Genomic DNA, 15,384 nt, shown 5'->3' on the forward strand with positions numbered 1-15,384 from the left:
TTTTTAAAAAGTTATATCATGTTACATTAATGGGGTGGTTAATGGTAGTTGTAAATCAACATCTTTTCCACGACTCATAAGCATATATGATGCATATGGTAGTTATAAATCAACATCTTTTCACGACTCTCCAGGGGCGGAACACGGTCGTTATAACTAGGGAGGCCGAAATCAATACTTATAAAAAATAAGTCTTTGATGGCCTTTTCGGATTTTGACTAGGATTGACATGTTTTTCTTTAAAAAAGTTATCAATTGTGGGTTCTTTTTTTCATATAACTATCAATTAATAAATAATAAATATTCTCTTTAAAAATAATAATAATAAAATAAACTAAAAATCAATAAATAAATAAAGTATAGCACTATAGCAGATAATTACATTTTTATAAAAGTTAATGAAATTTTTTTAATACTTATATCAAGTTTAAATATTTAATATATTTTAATCTTAACTACTCCATAATTCCATTATAAACTAACGCATAATATATTTTTTTTAGTGTTTTCATGTGAAAATTTTCATATACACTAATAAATATATTTTACTTTTAACGTTTTTATATTGCTTTTAATATTGAAATTCAAAAACAATAAGTAAACTAATGCATAATATATTTCTTTTAGTGTTTTCATGTGTAAATTTTCATCGTACACTAATAAATATATTTTACTTTTAATGTTTTTATATTGCTTTTAATATTGAAATTCAAAAACAATAAGTGATATCGGTAAATTAAAGTAAATGTTATCAATAATGAAAATATAAAATAAGACCTATAGATTTTTTACAGTGTAGCATGTACTAGATATCAATATTCATACTCCATCAGGCACATCATTTATTGTTTACATTTTCCAGACATCATTATCTTCTTATCTCATATAGTGAAAGAAAGATCGAGAAAAAGAGAGAAAAAAATGAAAAGAAACATTGTAAAAGCAAGGGTAAAATACATGTAGTATAGATTACTCTTAAGAATAAGAGATCTAAAACTATTAGAGGGAAAGGCGGAGAGCGGCAGCCGGCAGAAAGCACATCCAGCCGGCAGAACGCACATCGGAGAAGCGAGAGTCTAGACATTATCCGGTGAGATTCATGAGTTTCCGGTGAGATTTGGACGTTTTCTGGCTTCGAAAGTTTCTGGGTCTTAATGTTTTTCTTAAACGCAAATCTTGATTTTAGAATTATGTATATTGGATTACAATTTTTTAATTTCTAGAAAGTTGAAGGATTGTTTCCTAGTTTAATTAGTTACGATTTCTTTTGATTTTATCAGAGATTTCCGGATGTTTGTTTAACTTGCTTTTTAATTCAGATTCTTGGTTGATAAGTAAATTATATAAATTATAGTACATGTAAAAGCTTAAAGTTGGGGGGCCTAATTAGCACATTTTTGTGATCATTGGATCGTTCAATATAAAAACGATATATCTAGGTATTAGAAACTTTAAAACCGGGGAGGCCATGGCCCCCCGGCCCCCTCTTACGGTCCGCCACTGCACAACTCGTAAGAATATATGATGCATATAACTAATGTAACTACTCTTGGTGATCCTAGGGGTCAATAAATCATCTTAGTATCGGTGTTGTAAAACTCACTGAGTTGGCTGATTACTCTTTCGACTTTCGAGTACTCGCTATTCGTCCCCTTATCGAGGCGAGTTAGAAAATCTCGAGTACTCTCCGATCAGTCTCTTACCGAACTGAGCATTGTTATAAAACTCGGTCAATTCGGTGATTAATATGTATAATATACTTAATGATTTATTATTTAACACATACATGTGATTATTACTACATATATATGTCTTAGATTTTCAGTAATTATTTACAAAGTGAGACCATTATATGTTTTTTAGTTTTTGTGTATTAACCTGTATCTAATTTTGTTATATATTTCAATCGACTTATGATTTTGACATATATAATTTCCCTAAAAATATTTCTAAATGAATTATCGAATCCTAGTACTCCCCAAGTACTTCTGAGTACTCGCTACTTGGTAGTCGATCGAACAGGTACCGAGTTATGAGTTCTACGACCTTGGTGAGTATAATGAAATTTATAGATTATTAATAGAATTTACATTAATGGGATGCACGTTTATATAAATTGACTTTGATCTCAGTTCAACCAAAATGAAAAGGTTCAACGATAGTGTTTCGGCCTGGAAATTGTACGGAAATATTGTTTTTGGAATATATTTTCGACAATTATCTTTCAAACCATTATCCTTAATTAAATGATAAAATCGACATTTAATGCTCATTTTGTTCTTATCTTTGGTAATCAGAAAAAATTTGAATTCTATATAAATCCCTAGTTGATGATTTCTTATTTGTGGCAGCCCAAGCCCATGATCTTTTAGGGTTTCATCTGTATTTAAAGCCTCTAACTTCAATGTTAGGACATCCTCTTCAGCTTCCAACCTTCTAAAATGAAACCCTAGCCTCCGTTTCACCACTTTGAGCCTCTTTCTCCTCTTTCATCCATTTGTGAGCTTTTGGTGTTGTTTTTCTGCCTTGGAGAAGAAGGAGATGTTCTTGGTGCATAGATCCATCATGTAAGTTCCCTCACCACCTTGGAGCACATATTTTAGACCATTGTAAGTCCCCAAGTTCCAACCTTTATGTGTCATGTTTCTAGATTTAGGATGTTATGATTTGTTCTTCATGTTTGGGGTAGTTTGAGTGTTTGGATTTCCATAAAGTTGGCAACTTTATGAATCCATAGGGTCCCTTTGAGGGTTGGTGTGTTAGATTTGAAGTTTGGATAAGTTTTGGTTTCATGTATGAGTTTTTGACCTCATTTTCACCATTTTGACTTAAACAAGTTCAAGACATGCATGTACATAAAGTAAAGGTTTTTATGAAGCTTATGGACATTTGGAAGTATTCTGGAAGAGATGAGTTTGTGGCTTAATGGATTAAGGGCTTAATCCATTAAGTGGTTTTTGGATAGTTCCCACAACGTGGCAACCTGCTTACCATGTTGTGGCGAGTGGACTCTTTATGACCGTTTTGTTGAGGGATTGCCACGTTGTGGCAGGTGCATGGCTACATCGTGGTGATCAAATTTGTTGACTTTTGGTTGTTGACTTTGACTGTTGACCATTAACTCTTTGACCAGTTTGACTTTTGGTCAAACTTTGAGAGCTGTTAAGCTATAGTCTAAGGTTTAGATTGTGATTGGTTTATGAGGTTCATGTAGCTGATTTTGTGGGACTTTTAGTAATGATTTCAGCTCTTCGTTTTGGTGAGTCTTCTCATTATATTACCTGTGTCATAATGGTGTGCATACTAGACTAGCTGAGTCTTATTTGTTGATTGTAGTTATATATATATATATATATATATATATATATATATATATATATATATATATATATATATATATTTATTGTATTGTTGATAACTCCAGGACTGCTGATAGTCCACATGGTTGCTGATAACTCATAGGGCGGTTGTGAGCCCATATGAGTGTTGATAGTCCCAGGGTTGCTGGTAACCCAAATTTGTTCATGTTGTTGCACCACATGTGATATTTAGGTCTGCTGATAGTCCTCATGATTGTTGATAGTCCTAGGGTTGTTGATAACCCATAACTGATTATTATGTTGTGATGTATGTGATATTTGGGGGAGCTCACTAAGCTTTGTGCTTATAGTTGTGGATTAAATATTTCTAGGTACTTATCGAATTTCGAAGGCGAGATTGTGCACACATATAAACAAATTTATGATTTGAGATTCCACATTATCTTCCTTATAAATTTGGATTTTGAATTATGGTTTATGAACAAGTGGTTTGACTTGAATGTAACTTTATAAAAATGGGTGTTTCTTCTATTTTAAAAATAAAAAGTTTATTCTGGAATTTGAAACGTTACAACACCGGTGAGGTTATACCGTCTTTCTTGCAATGTGAAGAAACAAAGTCAAACGCAAAGACAAATTCAATGCCTAGACAATAGATCTTGTAAATCCTAATAATATAAGGTATGGATAGGTAAATATCAACCATCATGCCTTTGAAAGCGTCAACAATCATGTATATGAACTCCGAGAAAATCCAACAAAGTTTGGTACTTCGGTAGCAACTGCGGTGCAAGGAATTTGTTACCAAAACCATATTTCTCTATGAGTCTTTATTAGAAACAATGGTGTAATTGTTATTGAAGGGTTTGGGGTTTGGGAGGAATTGTTGTTTCTAAAATCGAAGGGTGTTTTGGATCTGCTTGAAGGATCATGCGATCACATTTCGAATATGATATTTTAACGCTATGCATAAGCATTATGAAATCTAGATTATGTGGATAAAATTTAAAAGAACAATTTCTTATCAAGGCACTAATAAGAAATCATCAACTAGGGATTTATATAGAATTCAAATTTTTTCTGATTACCAAAGATAAGAACAAAATCAACATTAAATGTTGATTTTATCATTTAATTAAGGATAATGGTTTGAAAGATAATTGTCGAAAATATATTCCAAAAACAATATTTCCGTACAATTTCCAGGCCGAAACACTACCGTTGAACCTTTTCATTTTGGTTGAACTGAGATCAAAGTCAATTTATATAAACGTGCATCCCATTAATGTAAATTCTATTAATAATCTATAAATTTCATTATACTAACCAAGGTCGTAGAACTCATAACTCGGTCCCTGTTCGATAAATCATAAAAGAGCATTACCCCTTTATTCATGTTCCACCATTTTGTGTAGATATAGTTTATGTTTTAGTACTCTCATATATTCATTTTTTCGAGGAAACATTTAGTAGCACGCATCCAAAAAGTTGGCCATTTTTTTGTCGTTTCTAACCATGTGATCCTCCGATACATCGATACATGCAGTTGCCTATGTCTTCTCTTATTTTGGTCCCAATGGAAACTAGGCTCCTCCGTCTTTTTTGGGTTCAGATTCGGATTGGAGTTGGGTTAACTTTCTAGAACACATTTGAAGGAATCGCATTCGGCTGCGGGTGGTTGAGTGAATTTGGTTTGCATTGGATATTGAATGTAGTATAGTGTCACATCAATATATAATGGAATAGTGGTGGTGAATTAATCAGTCAATCCATTTGTGGATGGTTGAATGACGGAGGGTTTGAGATGTTTCTATTTGGTATATTTTTTTATTATTTGGAGACTTTGATCAATACATTTTTTTAGTATAGAGGTTGAAGATATATGCATTTTTTATGGTTTAAATGGTTAATAAGGTTAGTAATTATAATGTTAAAAAAATCAAATATAAAAAAGGTCAAATAGTAAATTTGGGAAGAGAGAGAGAGAAAGAGAAAGAGAGAGAAAAAGAGAGAGAGAGAGAGAGAGAGAGAGAAAGAGGACACGAAAGCGGAGATGACGAACACCAACATAGTATATATCGATCTGACTCAGCATGTCGAGGATTGTGCCGAAGACCTCTCCCTCGAACATTACTACTTGGGGACTTATTCCATTTAAAAATTGTTGTGTTCGATGTATACCACAAACTCCTTCTATACATGTTATAAATTTGAAGCATCTCTTGCACTTGATACAAATCCCTTCCATGATAAATTTAGGAAGACATGCCTCAAAATGTATGATAAAGTTTAATGAGTACATAATTGATATCAATAATTATTAACAATAATGATTGTTTAAAATAAATTTAAAGCCATTTTATAACATGTTCATCCTTTTCAACAAATAGATGTGTGAAGCTTATGAGACATGCCATATGATCAAAGGCATTATAATTTGTACTTTATATATATATATATATATATATATATATATATATATATATATATATATATATATATATATATATATAATATTATATTATATTATTAGTTGAGATACATTTTATAATATGTGCATCATTTCCAATAATATTGTAGCATAATATTATGTTCTAATGTATTTACTCATGATTTTATAAAATCTCTCATTGTAGGAAAATATAACAAACATTAATATGGTATTAGAGTCCTAAAGAGATCCACCACAACCCTACCATTGGCTCCCATTTTCCAGCCATCTGGCTTCGGCACCACCCTCCGGATGACCTCCATCCGTCTTCTCCTGTTCGTAGCTCTCATCTCAGCCGCTCCCCACCATTTATTTCACATCACCATGCCAGAAAGCTTTAACTCTAACCCTACTACCACAAATATGAAACCTTAAGCAATTACCAACATCAAATCCTACATTACACTTACCCTTGATTTAAACCAACTCATTTATGATTCATGGAGGGAGTTGTTTCAAACTCATTGTACCGAATTTAGTGTCCTTGGTCACTTGATCAGCGCCTCCAAACCAACCAGCACCAAAGATACCGAGTGGCATACCCCCGATTCTCTTGTAAAGATGTGGATTCATGGTACTTTAATGCAATATCTTCTGAACATGGTGACCACACCCGAATCTACCACCAACTCCACATGGTTAGCCATTCGAGCCTTATTTTGTGATAACAAGGATGTCTGCATTATTGAACTTGACATTGAACTCCACCTAATGACTATGGGAGATAATTTGATCAACGACTACTATGAGAAGATGAAGGTCACTGCCGATATCCTAAACAACATTGACTCCCCGATACCGGAGCACACTCTCGTTGCATACTTCCTCGATAAGCTCCCACCAAAGGTTAACCATATAGTCACCAACTCACTGTTATCGGCCACAAGGAACCGCTCGTCCACCCTCTTACACTTTCTTTGATGATCCCTCACTCGCCTCTCCTATCTCACGTATCCTTCGTGAGTCTCCCACCACCACCTTTGAAAATCATCCCTCGGGCTTGGCTTCTCAGAACCCACCTACTTCTTATTCATCCGATAGCCACACGACTTTTGATACGTCATATCCCTTCTCAACTCCCAATATTGGCAACCCTCCTCTCTATTGGTTACTGCTATACCAACTCATCCACCTCCTCCCACTTATCTCATGATGACTCGAGTTTAATGTGTTACTAAAAACAAATTTCACACTACCACCGAATCTCCAATGCCCAAATCACATCTTCATGCACTTTGTGACCCTAACTGGACCATTGACAGACAAGATGAATTTGATGCTCTTATTTCTAACTAAACTTGGAAACTTGTCTTGAGGCCCCAATGGGAGAATATTGCTAGATCTATATGGTTGTTTAAAAATAAATAAAAGGCATATAGTTCTAAAGACATGTATAAATCTCGCTAAATGGATAATGTCAAGAGTTAGAGACTCATTCATCAAGTCAACGTCAAGAATACTTTCTTGCATAGTCAACTGAACGATAAGGTATACATGCATCATCCGCATGGATTTCACCACCCATATCATCTGGATTATATCTCCACTTATAGAATTGCCTATATGGCTTGAAACAAGCTCATGGAGCATTATTCTACCGGTTTATAGAGTTCATCACACAGATTGGATTTCTTCACATGAAATCTGATTCATCCTTATTTATCTATCAGAACAGGTATGTCATTGCATACCTACTCATATATATTGACCATATTATCCTAACAACATCCTCGATCGATCTAATTCGGCACATCACTCCTCTTTTATCCATTGAGTTTGTCATGACTGATATGGGCAACCTGTCATATTTTCTTGGTGTTTTAGCTACACGAAACCACTCATACATGTTCCTTTCTCAACGCAAATATGTGTTAGACCTTATTGATCGTGCTCACATGTCTTCATGTAATCCGCTTCGCACAATTGTCGATATCCAAACAAAATTGGATTATATAGATCCTTCGGTCAAGGACTCAACTTTCTATCGCAGTCTCTCATGTGGCCTTTAGTATCTGACCTTCACCTATTTTTCCATAACATATGTAATGTAGTAGATTTGTATCTATATGCATGATCCCTAAGAGCCTCATTTTCATGCTCTCAAGCTTGTCCTTCGTTATCTTCAGGGGACTCTTAATCACAGATTATAGATCCTCCCCTCCACCACTACAAGCTTGACAGCTTATTCTAATGCTGATTTGGTGTATGCCCCGCTTAGTGTCGTTCTATGCATGGGTACTAAGTTTAACTCAACAAGAACTTGATATTTTGGTCGCCTTAACACCAAGCTACTTGTTGTTGGATTAGTGTCTAAGTCCATAACTATTTTGGTATGTATTTGACCCGATGGTGCATGGTCCTTTTGGGTTGCCTTCACCAAAGCAACTTGATTGGAGAAATAAATAAAGAGAGAGAGGTTATTATGATTTATTAATATGTTATAAGAATAATATATTAAAGGAGAAATCATATTTGTTTAATTAATATTGGTCAATAATTAATTAAGAATTAATTTTGTGATCAAGTGTAATTAATTAAACTAGAGGGGCTGAATTGTAATTATGTGATAGTTACAAAATAAGGTAAGGATTATCTTATATATATGGTGAACGAATTTGAGGTGTAAATCCCTTAGAATTCGACTAGGATAAGGGTTTCTAAGACTTATCTTATGGTTGCTTGGTGGGCAAGCAACTAGATAAGGATAAGGACTAAAACCCTAATCTTTACACCTATATAAACCCCATAAGGCTTAGGAATTCGTCTAACCCTTCCCAAGAGGTCCTAAGGACGAATTCTAACCTCCCTCCTCTCTCTTATACCTTCTCCACTTGCTTATGGTGTTTGTAAGCCATTAGAGGAGTGACACTTGTGACTCTCTGCTTTCCAAGGTCAATTCAAGGAGGAATTGGATTGTTATTGCTACATAACAATCAAGATATGTTCTTAAACCTATTTACATGTGAATTCTGATTTCCATATGCTAGAACTAGGGTTCAAAGTCTTGGATTCAAAGTATGTACAATAGAGAAACCTAGATCCGAGCTTTAGGGTTTGTATGAGCACATAGGATGTCTTATGACCAAAACCCATCAGTGGTATCAGAGCCATGATTGGTTTCTATTGTATTGATGCTTGATGTAACTGAAAATCGTGTTTTGGCCTCACTGTTCGACTTGACTCGGCGAGTCACTCTTGGACTCGGCGAGTCAGCCTTACTCGGCGAGTTCCAGAGGGTGACTCGGCGAGTCGGTGCGTCAGACAGTGCTTATCTCGGGATTTCTTGCTGTTTTTGCATTGGGATAATTACCTTATCATGTTAGATTAATATTAATCCGATTATATGATATATTTGACTATAATTTTAATCTGATTGAAGATATTTATCAATTAATAGGATAATTGTTTCCTTATAAGATAATTGATTAATTATTTTAAGTAAATTGATAAATTATTTTGCAAGAAATCATCAAATATGGATAATTATGTGATTAAATGTTAATTTGAATTATTTGTTATTTGATCCTTGTTGTTGTGAAAAGTTTCATATTTGGCCCTTTAGGTTTTATAGTTTAAATTTGAACCCCAAAAGTTTTGTTGTTTTGAAATTTAAATAGTTGAAACCCTAATGTTTTGAAAAAGGTTTCAAAACTTGCCCTCAAGTTTTGGAATTTAAATTTTGATTAAATAGTTTAATTTTGATGCATATTTAAATTCTAAACCCTAATGTGTTGAAATGTTTCAAAACTTGCCCTCAAGTTTTGGAATTTAAAAGTTGATTAAAAGTTTAATTAGGAATGTTAAATTCTAAAACCCTAGTATAGTTTTGAAAAGGTTCAAATCACACCCTTATGGTTTTATTAATTAATTAAGGTGTATAATTAAAAGAGGTTTAATAAATCCATAAAAGTTTAGGTTTACAATTTAATTGAATTAAAAGTATAATTGTTAAATTAGACCACCTAGTATTTTTAAAAGTATAAAGAATACACCCTATACTTTATATAACATTAAAAGTCTAACATTATATATATGTATGAGTAAAAGTCAGTCTTACCGTTAGTAGGCCTCATTCACGAAGCTAGTCTATAAGGGGTGTTTAAGGAAATTGCCTATAAAATGGCGATTGAATGGGTATCCACTCTTACCCACCGCACTCTTGACTAGTGGAGGGTCGTTAGCCGAACGGGTAGGATAGGACGAAACCTTCCATTATAAGTAATGGAATTATTAAAGTAACTAAATGTTTCATAAAATTCCCAATCTTAGTTACTTAGGCAAAAGTGAATTGATGCAATTCCATGAAATTACACTTTGTGCCCTTGCAAAGACGTTAGTGGAGCGTGTGTGGTTTACCGGCACACTAAATGGTTCTAAGCAATGGTAGCAAAGGGTGACTCAATGTTTGTCATAGTTCGGTGGAGCGTGTGTGGTTTACCGGCACATCGAATAGGTGACTGTAACATGTGAGGGCACCATGTAAGTTTGCATGGTTATTCACACCCGCTTTGTGATCCTCGGCATCCCAGTCACAAACTAGAGGGGCATATCGAGATTTAAACATGCCATTGAAAGTTCGATGAATCTCAAAGGATCTAGGAGTTTTCATAGATTTAAAACTTAAATTTCTTTTCGTTTTTCATGGTGGAAATTAGTGAATCGTCATTCACTTACCTTCAAATGTTTTACAATTTGGGTTACGGCATCCCTCTCCCGAGTTGTAGAATATTGTGTTGGGTCCTAGCCTTAGTATTTCATTTGGGTGATTTACTAAGGACTCGATCTATCAACTAACTTGAATTTGTTTTTTTCTCCCGTTTTGTAAATGTCAAAGTTCGACAACTATGGTCTTCCCAAATCCCGTGGAACAAACATTCCACATGAAGATGGTATTCCACGATTCAATCGAGGAACGAGAAATCATGCTTCACTTCCTCCTCCTCCTCCTATTGTTCTCCCCAACCCACAAGATCGAAGAATTGAAAGGTTCAATATCACTAAAGCCCTATTGGAAATGAAACATGAAGATGGTAAACCCGTGTGTGCCCACGTTCTAGGAATGAAATCACACATTGATAGGTTGATAATGTTGGGTGTGTCATTCCCGAATGAGTTGGCTGTGAATTGGGTTTTGCAGTCACTTCCAGAATCATATAATGAGTTCAAAAGAAAGTATTATATGTTGGATCATGACGACAACCTCATTGACCTAACTTACATGCTCATTGCTGCTGAATCAGAAATGATTTGGCGAAGCAATGGAGCATATTTGTTGGGAGAGTCAACCGACCATACTTCTGAGGACGTTCTAGGAGAACCGACCTGCGTTTGCTGCCAAAAGAAAGGGTGTTGGATACAAGTCTGCCTAAAGAGCCTGAAGAGTCCAGAAGATGGGAGAGTCAAAGAGTATGGCTGCACTTCAGGTAAAATCCACTATCTAACTCCATTAAGTTCCTATTCATTGATTCTTAATACATAATGTGATAAGATTGCATTTGAATGTTTTGCAGGATCGGTGAAAAGAAAGGAAGCTTGATAAGAGAGCGAGATGAATCTAATCGCAAGAGATGGATCTCGATCGCATGGACTTGAAGATTAGATTTTGAGCTTAGATAGTTATGATAGAGTTGTTAGAAATTTTCTTTTTACATAGTTTTCAATGGATTTTGCATTGTAAGGACAAATTTTTCCACTGCTTTTATAAATAAAATAAATTTTCGTTTGACTTATTTATTTGTTTGTTTACTTCCTTGCAATGAAATCATTATGAAAATTGATGTTTGCATATTTCTACAACGAATGGATATGATTCTTAGTTATGTTATTTATGGAAATGTCAAGAATTTACCAAATAAGGGAGAGTTTCTCATCGCCCAAATTTCAATTGGACAGAAATTTGGAATCACGCAACTTGGTTGCATGATGAATGAGAAATTCATATTTGGAAATTACACTAATTCGTTGACAAAGTGTCAAGTGAAGGACTAGGAGATCGAGTACACAAAATTGTGTATTGATCAAGTTCACCATAAGAGTAACAAAGATATTCGTCATAATTTACTAAAGGTTTAGTAAATATGATTTTACTTATAAGATTAAGTGTAATTCTGAATTGATTGAAAATGTTTAAATCAACGGCAGAACGAATAAGAAGAGTCAAGTAGGCAGAAAGATAAAAGTTTCTCCGTTCTAAGAAGAAGGGAGAGTAACTTTTATGCTTTATGATAGATCTTAATGATTAAGAACCATATCTCAATTGATCCTCTAAGTGAGTCTTAGTACAATTGTATGTCTAAGAAGAGGAATCAAGGATTGAATAAATGGTTAAATCAAGAAGTCAATCATACTTCGTCCCAATAACAAGTCTTAAAGTTAAGATTGTGGCAATAAGTGAAAAGTATTAAAAGATTTGTAACTTTCATTAAATGTGGAAAGTTGTGATGTCTTGGATAAGACAAAGACCAACTAGGACCAATTTATGAAGTGTTTTGATAAAAACTACACTAACTCTTGAATATTTGTTTGTCAAGAAATGTTTATTAACAAGAGAATCTTATATGTCAAGGAGTCAGTGGGAGTCTTAATGGTCTTGAAAGGTTTCAAGAACAAATCAAATAAACCTTATCGATCATCACTAGCACACGAGTTGAGGTTTACAACCTATCGTGTTGACATTATTTTGATTTTGTGCCAATCCAATCGAGTTAATTATGCATGTGAGTTATATGAGTTCTCATTTTGAACGCATAAAAGGCAAAGCACCTTAATCAATGAAAGGTACATTGATAGGAAAGGGTGAGCTGCTTAACTACTTGGAAGACATGGTGGGCAGCTGTGCTACCATAAAGGCAAGAAATCGAGATCAAGAAAGTTCGATCCATAAGAGTTTGAATTTGTCGTAAACTTTGGTTTTGACAAATTCACATGGATAGGAACACATACACCGCTCAAATCTAAGTGTCATAAGATTTCCTCCTTCATGAAAATGATTGTGAGGAAATGCTTTCACTAAGAAAGATTTAAGAATATAGTGATTGTAAAATTGCATTCTCGAATTCGATTATGGTTACGGTATCCCTTTCCATAATTTGAATTGTGAGGTTTGGCAATTAGTCTTAATTGTTTAGACACACATATGAACTATCGAAGGCAAATGTGTATAAGTTCAAGAAACCTTGATAAAAGATTATCAAAGCACTAAGTATTAAAAACATGAACTTAAGAAATTCAATAAGTATTGTTTTCTGAAAGTTAAGATGTTTATGAATACATGTCGAAGCTAGTGGGAGCATAAGTGTTATGTTTTATAATAATCATCATGATAGTGGGAGCATAAATGTTATGATTGTATGATTATTAAGGAAAGTATTGCAAGGTTAGCAATATTAATTATAGAAAACATGAGTCATACTTTGCAAAGTCGCAATAGTTGAAGAGTTGTTTTGCTATAATTAAGGGAGAGAATATTATGCTTCATTTCAAATCTAAAGGTTTAGGTTGAGAAATGTTAATAAAATTTAGTCAAAGGTACAAAGTGTGTTCTTAAAATTTCGATTATGATTACGGCATCCCTCTTCACAATTCGAATTTTGAGAACATAGCAAATAAAACATTATGCGTCGTGTCCCATACGCTTCAGGTATAGGATCGATTGCAAATGCTTTAATGTTTGACCATTCTAAAATTTTCCAAATGTCGAGCGCATTTAGAGGGAAAAGGGACTAGAATTGGTTTTGACTAAAACAATTAAACAACTATCAAAGGACAACCCAAAGTTCGACGAGGATTGGTCGCTTGTGAGTAGTTGGAAGTATAGTATTGGAAAATATGGAAATGTTTCCATATTAGATGGACCGTATCGACATCATTACGAATAGATAAGATTCTATTAAGAATGAGTTGTCATATGGAACATATGGAAGTGTGTCCATATTGGGAATTGAATATTGAGAAATCTATGACTAGATTAGAAACTTCTATGCAAAAGGATGTTCAAAGAATGTACTTTAAGTGAGAGACATCACGTCTATGGAATTGTCTTGTAACAATCTCCAATAGAGGACTTTGTAATATCATTGGCAATAGTCTTTGTGACTTTGGTGCAGTGATATTACGAAAGGATAGTTGCATAGAATGTTAGAATCTAGCATATTCTATAAGTAGCAAGAATTTGATATTCTTTGACTTATGAAAAACGGATTTGGAGTTGTGAAATGAGAAGAATTGGAAATGTGTTCAATGTGATCTATTTCACAAAGTAAGAACCATAGGTAAACATTGTGTGCATGCTAGGAGCATGGGAAAAGTGTTGAAATTCAAGTAAGAAGTTGATTAACCGAAACGACAAATAATGAGTAATCGATATGGTGATAAATAAAAGGTGTTTTATTTATACTCAAAGGTTTGAGGCCATATGGGATTAGTATTATTCTTGTGTTTCACTTTGCATGTTTTGACTTCCAGAATAATTGAGTTTATTAAGAATAATCGAATTATTCGAACGGGCCGCAGTCATTCATATGTTGGAAGTAGATATGAATGAAGACTGTTGTGAATTGGTGTGTGGATTGTCTAGAAAAGTATTAGACATAAGCAAATGTTTGCTGCAACGTTCATGAGTGCTTATGAATATGATTTGAGCATTGGATTAAACCCACGCTCACTTGGATCACTCCATGAATTGTATCACGAGTGATTGGTGAGACGATAACATCTTATATTCTTGAAACCGAGATGTGTGAGTTGTATCTTGCGAATCGATTGCACATTGATAATATGTAAACGCACCAGTAACTTGGTGTTATAAAACATATTGTTGTGTGTAATTCGGTGGGTGAGTGCAAGCGAGCATTGTATCAAAGTTTATCCATTCCTTTTATTCAAAGTAGAATAAAAGCGATATCTTTGGGCCCTTCGATGATTTAGTGATGACAAACGTAAATGCTCGGCCGGGCTAGGGCTAATTTGATTCGTTCAATTAGTCAGTCGTCATAAATCGGGAATCGAGATATAGTACAACGAGAATGATTTGAAATCATATCTCATATGATATCTAGAATGGAGGAATATATGATCCCTTATCTAAGGACACGCGTATTTGATATGATCAGAGTTGACAGCGGCTTTGGAAAGCTACGATTGCAGATCGGGATCCTAAGTCATACGCAGAATAGTTGTTAGACTTATCCAAGTGGGAGACTGTTGGATTAGTGTCTAAGTCCATAACTATTTTGGTATGTACTTGACCCGATGGTGCATGGTCCTTTTGGGTTGCCTTCACCAAAGCAACTTGATTGGAGAAATAAATAAAGAGAGAGAGGTTATTATGATTTATTAATATGTTATAAGAATAATATATTAAAGGAGAAATCATATTTGTTTAATTAATATTGGTCAATAATTAATTAAGAATTAATTTTGTGATCAAGTGTAATTAATTAAACTAGAGGGGCTGAATTGTAATTATGTGATAGTTACAAAATAAGGTAAGGATTATCTTATATATATGGTGAACGAATTTGAGGTGTAAATCCCTTAGAATTCGACTAGGATAAGGGTTTCTAAGACTTATCT

Source organism: Lactuca sativa, chromosome 2 (assembly GCF_002870075.4).
Source record: "Lactuca sativa cultivar Salinas chromosome 2, Lsat_Salinas_v11, whole genome shotgun sequence".
Taxonomy (NCBI): domain Eukaryota; kingdom Viridiplantae; phylum Streptophyta; class Magnoliopsida; order Asterales; family Asteraceae; genus Lactuca; species Lactuca sativa.